Source organism: Leptonychotes weddellii, chromosome 9 (genome assembly GCF_054177405.1).
Source record: "Leptonychotes weddellii isolate Sample4059 chromosome 9, ASM5417740v2, whole genome shotgun sequence".
NCBI lineage: Eukaryota > Metazoa > Chordata > Mammalia > Carnivora > Phocidae > Leptonychotes > Leptonychotes weddellii.
The window spans coordinates 25133121-25140470 of record NC_138377.1 but is presented as its reverse complement, the minus strand read 5'-3'; the positions used below and the strand labels follow the sequence as shown (position 1 = coordinate 25140470).

Below are 7350 nucleotides of genomic sequence, written 5' to 3'. Positions count from 1 at the left end.
TTTGTTTGTTTGTTTGTTTGACACAGAGAGAGAGACAGCTAGAGAGGGAACACAAGCAGGGGGAGTGGGAGAGGGAGAAGCAGGCTCCTGGCTGAGCAGGGAGCCCGATGTGGGCCTCGATCCCGGGACTCCAGGATCATGACCTGAGCTGAAGGCAGTCGCTCAACCAACTGAGCCACCCAGGCACCCTCCCTTATCATATCCTTAATAAACTGGTCAATGTAAGTGTTTCCAAGTTTTGTGAGCCACCCTCAGAAATTAATAGAACCTGAGGCGGGGGCTGTGGGAACCTCACAACCCCATTTGTTTTGTAGTCAAATTGGACAGAAGTTGAGGGTAACCTGGGGACCTACTACTTGTAATTGGCATCTGAAGTAGGGTGGGAACAGTCTTGTGGGCCTGAGCCCTTAACCTGTGGAATCAGATGCTATCTCCAGGTAGATAGTGTTCGAATTTAGTTAAGTTGTAGGACCCCAGCTGGTGTTGCAGAGAATTGCTTGTGGTGGGGGGAAAACCCTCATGTATTTGGTGACCAGAGTGTCAGAAATGAAGTGTTGTGAATGTTCTGTAGGCGAAGGGTAAAGGAGACACATAAGAAAGACACGGGAGGAGGAAAGAACTGGGTTTTTCCTTATACAAGAGGGGAAAATGGTTTTCAATACAACACCCCTCTGTTATTGAGATAGGGAAACTGAAGGGACCCCATAAAAAAAGCTGTTTGGGTTTTTTTTTGTTTTGTTTTTTGTTTGTTTGTTTGTTTTTGCTCCTTTCCCTGCTTGTCTTCTCACTAGGACCTGTACTCCTGCTCTGCATCATGGCTTCTAGTACAAATGTATGTCCTCCTTGTAAGGTCAAGGAGCTTATGATTTCTTTGGAGTCTCCCAGCACAATAGTATCTAAGGACTGACCGGGTGGGGTGGTCATGTATGTTTTTCAAGACCGCGGGCTCCAGACACCACTGACTCCTGATGCCAAGACCCCTGACTCCGGGGCATGAGTGACTTATGGAGGACATCTGAACACTCATCCTTGTTTTGACTAGTTCCTGGATGCCGGAGAGGACTTGTACACCAGATTACTGACCTCAATAAAAACTCCAGACCCCAAGCAAAGACGAGACTTACTCTCCTTTCTGAGTCTCCCAGACACTCTGTCTGCATCTGCACTCTCTCTGTCTTCAATAAACTCTGCTCTCACTTCCTGTCCACTCACATTTGATTTCTATCCTGCGTGAAGCCAAGGACCCTCTTTTTTTTTTTTTTTTTTAAGATTTTATTTATTTATTTGAGACAGAGAGAACGAGAGGGACAGAGAGCACATGAGAAGGAGGAGGGTCAGAGGGAGAAGCAGACTCCCCGCCGAGCAGGGAGCCCGATGCGGGACTCGATCCCGGGACTCCAGGATCATGACCTGAGCCGAAGGCAGTCGCTTAACCAACTGAGCCACCCAGGCGCCCAAGCCAAGGACCCTCTTGGTTGGTCCTGAGGACCCCCTCTGGGTCCTCAGACCCAGGCAGCTGGTGTGATTATGGGCTCAAGTGTGTCCCCTCCCTCCCAAATTCGTATATTGAAGTCCTAACCCCTAGTATCTCAGAATGTGATATTTGGAGATAGTCTTTAGAGGGGTAATTAAGTTAAAATGAGGTCATTTAAAGTGGACCCTAATCCAATATGAACTAAAAGAAGGAAATTTGGACACAGATTTGTACAGAGGAAAGACCATGTGAAAACAGGGAGAAGACAGCCTTCCGCCAAGACAAGGGGCCAGCTCTCAGAAACCAGCTCTGCCAATACCTCAATCTCAGACTTCCGGTCTCCAGAACTGTGAGAAATAAATTTCTTTTGTTTAAGCCATCAAGTCTGTAGTATTTTGTTATGACAGCCCTAGCAAACTCATATACCCTCCCAGTGTATTTGAATTTTAAATAAAGAATGAGTAAAAAAGTCAATGACCAATCCAAAGGGATAACTATCTAACAATGGGTTTTGGCAGGGGAGATAATTTGGGGCATTTTCCTGAGAGGCTTCAGATCATTCTATGTAAGCTTAAACATGGAGTTGGCTTTATTCAACTTGTTTTCTATAGTAGCTTCTCTGATGAACAATTATTAACTTCTATAATCTTAATGTCAGGTTCCTTTGATTTATTTAAAGGGGAATTCTACTGATTCAAAAAAACCAGAAGAGCAAGGCAGGCAATGATTCGAGATCACAAAATATGAAATGAGTTTGGGAACGTGAAGTTTGTTGCTTAGAAAGCACTGTATTTTTTTTAAACCAGTTTTTTTTTTTAGGTTTTATTTATTTATTTGTCAGAGAAAGAGAGAGTGAGAGAGAGAGAGAGAGCATGCACACAAGCAGGGGGAATGGGCAGAGGGAGAAACAGACTCTCCGCTGAGCAAGAAGTCCAGTGAAGAACTCGATCACAGGACCCTGGGGTCATGACCCAAGCCAGGGGCAGACACTTAACAACTGAGCCATCCAGGCACCTGAAAACACTGTATTTTTTAATCACACAAGTGATTTGTCACAGCACTCCAGCTGGTCTGAAGGGTTAACTTGCTTCAAGTTAACACACTCCTTGCTTGCTGACTTAAGGCTCTTCATCTGTAACAGAACTAGTTTACTTTCAGGGCGCCTGGGTGGCTCAGCCAATTAAGAGTCTGCCTTCAGCTCAGGTCATGATCCCAGGATCCTGGGATTGAGCCCCGCATCGGGCTCCCTGCTCATCGGGGAGCCTGCTTCTCCCTCTCTCACTCCCTCTGCTTGTGTTCCCTCTCCTACTATCTCTCTCTGTCAAATAAATAAATAAAGTCTTAAAAAAGAAAAAGAATAATTTACTTTCTTTGAGATTTGCAGGCCACTGGCCTTGGGGAATAAAGGACCACAACGTTCCCAGGCCACCACAGAGGCCAACAAGTCTGAAGCCCCCTTAGCTTTCTGATTAGCCCAGCAATCTTTTAGCAAAATGTTTTTCATTTTTAAGGTCACACAAATGACTTTACTGGCCTCCCTTTGCGCATCTGTAGAACTTGCCCTCCTTTGCAGAAAGAACAGAGTACTTACTCTTGCATAACCCCTGGGCACCAAGGAACCAGAACTTACTTACTTATTTTATTTATTTATTTATTTATTTATTTATTTATTTATTTATTTATTTATTTATTTTAAGATTGATTTATTTGAGAGAGAGTGTGAGCGTGGGGGGCGGGCGCAGGCAGAAGGAGAGGGAGAGAGAGAGAATCTCAAGCAGACTCCCCACTGAGCGTGAAGCCTGATGCAGGGCTCCATTTTACGACCCCGAGATCATGACCTGAGCCAAAATCAAGAGTTGGAATCTTAACCTACTGAGCCACCCAGGTGCCTTGGAACCAGAACTTCTTGCACAACCTCCGAGTACCAAAATAACTCTGTAGCTGGCATCGTCGTGTCTATATTCAAGATATGTCACAGACCACTGCACTCCGTTAACTGATTAAACCCCTTTAAAAATCTTGGGCCAGGCAGAAGCCTGGGAGTTGGCCTATTCAGGTGGCCAGCCTCCGGAATAAAGCTCACACTCCTTTCCAAAAAACTTGTCTCTTGAGTATTGGCCTTTCGAGTGATGGGCAGCCAAACTTGGGTTTCAGTAACGATGTATGTTTTATGTAGAAAACCCAGAACATACAAACAAGTAAAGAAGAAGAAAATAAAAATCACCTGAATCCCACCATTCAAAGATAATCGCTGTTAAATACTGTGGCGTAAAGACTCCCCAACTTTCTTGAGTAATATGTATTCTTAGAAAGAAACAACAGGCCCCAGTGGAGTCACTTTTGCTAAACCCCACCAAGCCTCAACACCTAACCTAATTGTACTTCTAGCCATTCCCAGCAGTGGAATTTTATACCAATTAGTTTGGAATTTCCAGATCTGCACTAGTGAGGTAAACTGCATGATAAGACCCCTTGCCTTCCCCTAAGGGAAGGTAACCTTACCTGAAATAATCCACTCTTTTAACTTCTTTGTCCCACCCTCTTTCTGCCAGCAAGAAACCTGCCATTTTGTACAACTTGGAGTTCCTTGCTACTTGCTAGATGGGATGCTGCCTGATTCATAAATTGTTGAATAAAGCCAATTAGATCTTCAAATGTATTCAAATTTTGTTTTTTAACAGTATGGATGTATGTATGGATAGACAGGTATACACATACACATTACACATACGTAAATGTCCCCCGAATGGGATCCTACTACAACACTTATTTTGTCTTTTATTTCCCCACCCAGTGATACATTAAGAACATTACTCCATGTCATTCAATTGTATTTCTGAAGATGGTTATTAAAATCTGCTCTTAGAGTGAGAACTAAGTAGCACCACAGGAAAAGTGATGAAATTTAAAATAAGTCAGGCTCCAAAAGATGCCTCTCAGTCACAAGGGAATCTCAAAGACAGACAGCAACAACATTCTTTGAGGAAATCACAAAATGTTGAGAAAAGAAAAAGATGAGGTCACAGGAAGGACTGGGAGGAGGAGATGTTTGTACAGGATGTAGAAAAGATACATTCACAGCCCTCTTCTAGCTGAGTTTATACCCCAGCTTTGTGAGCCGAGGAGCACAGCTCATCCCCCTAGTTCACTGCAGGATGTGTATTGAAAACCACTCCCTCAAAGGCAATTAAAGCTCCCAGTGACAAACCAGACCTGCCCTCTTCAACATTTCCCCAAGGGATCTGATATTCCGGCCTTGCCAGCACACACAGCCTGTGTGTCAGTTAGGAAGAGGGCTCCCCCTCCTGCTGTCCTTTCTAGACACTGCAGCCCTAAACTAGGGCACAGGAATTGGGAGACCATCATTTGGTATCAGCTCATACTGCTCCCCCCAGCCCACCCTAGCTCATACTTCGATTCCTGGTCTGTTCCTCACACAATGGACTTGTCTGATATGATTTACTTAAACTTCTACAGAACATATGCAAAAATAATCTTAATCTCCACATCCCCACACCCCAAACCAGGCTAGGGACACACAAGCCATCTTACAGGGCTTTGCTCCATAATAATAAATTATTATTACTATAGCTATCATTTTTTAAGTGTTTAGCTCTGTACCAGACCCTGTGCTAAGTGCCTTAGATGCATTATTTTATCCTTACAACAACTCAATGAAGAAGTAGGTTCAGGGGAGCCTGGGTGGCTCAGTCGTTAAACGTCTACCTTCAGCTTGGGTCATGATCCTGGGGTCCTGGGATCGAGCCCCGCATCTGGCTCCCCGGAGAGCCTGCTTCTCCCTCTCCCACTCCCCCTGCTTGTGTTCCCTCTCTTGCTGTCTCTCTCTGTCAAATAAATAAAATCTTTAAAAAAAAAAAAGTAGGTTCAATTATTATTCCCATTTTACAGATGAGATTACTGAGACCGAAGAAAGTAACTTGACTCAGCTAATGCCACAGATAATGAGTGAGAAGGAATCAATTCTAGTTGGTCGGCTTCCCGCAAACATTTCCTGTGCACCTCCTGTATGAAAGGCAGTATACTAAACTCAAGAGAAAAAGGCATACAGCAGTCCTTTCTTTGAAATCCCACCATCCTTGAAAGAGTTTACAGTTTAGGAAGGAAAATGACAAGTACATAATATACCAATACAAGGCATAAGGTGCTAAGTTCATGTGAAAGGGTCAAAGTTCTCTTGTGATTAGAGATGCGAGGGCCTTTGAGGAGATGGAATGTGAAATGGGCTTTAATAAGGGTTTTCACGAAAGATGTTTGGAGGACAGCATTTAGGGGAAACGGCATGAGTAAAGAAAGGTATGGCAAACACAGGCAAGGAAGAGCAAATAGTTAAACTTCTAGAAGTAGAGCTTAGGGGAACTGTGACTGATAAAGCTGTAACATTACGTGACTTCAGAACCTAGCTACAGAGCTCGGATTGGTCGACGGAGTACCAGATGGGTTTTGAGTGAGGTAATGGTAAATCTGGGGCCAAAACTTGAGAAAATTTTGTTGTCACTACCTGTGTTATAAACTGGCATAGGGAGAGATCAAAGTTAGAGACCAGTTGGGAAACTTATAATAGACCAAAGTTTCTTGGTCTCAGCACTAATGACATTCTGGGTCAGATAAATACCTGGTGGGGGAGAGTGTCCTTTGCACTGCAGGTGTTTAACAGCATGTCTGGCCTCTACCCACTGCATATTTTAACATTCCGCCCCATCCCCAGTGTTTCTTGGGAGGCAAAATCGCCCCAGTTGAGGACAACTGTATTAGACCATATTGCAGTCAGAAATTTAAAAAGGTGAATGTGACCCGTGGACAGGTTTAAAACATAAAAGCTTTGGCAAGTGTTTGGATAGAAGTGTGACTGAAGAGGATGGAAGGATCAAACAGATGTAGTCTAACATACTCCTAATTGCTTGCAACACTGTAAACTTCAGAAGGGCAATTTGGTAAACCCTTTTGAAGGGAGTTTGGTAAAACCTATTAACAATCACAAAAGCTATCTTGCCCTTTGACCCAGCAATTCCATTCCTGGAAATTTATCTCAAATGATTCAAATGAAGACACAATCTTCATGTACAAAGCAACAATATTTACAGAGAATAGTGACCTTGCTGTTCTCAACAATTGCACCCTCATGCCTACCACATTTAATAGTGCCTGTTAAATGAGAGGCTCAGATTTAAGAGGTCAATTTAAGATTCAGAGAAAGTGTGATCGAAGATTCTGAGGAGAGAAGTCGTAGCTAAGGAAACAAAACCCCAGATGGGGTGGAAAGGGCAGATATCAAGAACGCAAGTAGAAACGCTTATAACTTATTCCCATATCATAGAGGGCAATGACTCAGATTTTGTATATCCTTGCATTCTTTTTTTTTTTTTTAAGGTAGGCTCCACCCCCAACGTGGGGCTTGAACTCACAACTCAGATCAAGGATCACACGCTCTGCTCTACATTCTGAGCCAGCCAGGGGCTCCCCCCAACCCCAAAAGACTGAGATTTTTTGTATTGGTCAAAGGAAGGAAGGAAATTAGGGAGTCAATCAGTGACGTCATCTGCTGAGAAAGAAGACCCGGTGGACCCGAGGTTTGAACTTTGCCCGAGGAATCTCGATCTTTGCCCAAGAACATTCCTTGAAAATAGGAATTGTGCGCTTTTCCGTGCAAAGTTGGGGGAGAACACGCTGTTCAGAAATGAGGACGTCCTAGGGAACACCCCAATATACAGAGATTAAAGATGAAGAGTTAATTAAGTAGACAACTTTCTTTCTCCCGGAGTCCCCAGCAACTTGGTTTTTAAATTGCCCTGCAAATGTGGGACCCTTGCTAATTCAGCAGGGACACCGCTATTCTGTGAGAAGCTGGGTACTGCCAG

The 7350-nt window shown here is 43.8% G+C and overlaps 1 protein-coding gene across 2 annotated transcripts in view; it reads right to left on the bottom strand.

Annotated features, from left to right (window-relative positions):
* Positions 1-7350, bottom strand: part of HEATR4 (HEAT repeat containing 4) — a 39531-nt gene that overhangs the window by 5871 nt on the left and 26310 nt on the right. The gene's annotated exons all lie outside the window — the stretch shown is intronic.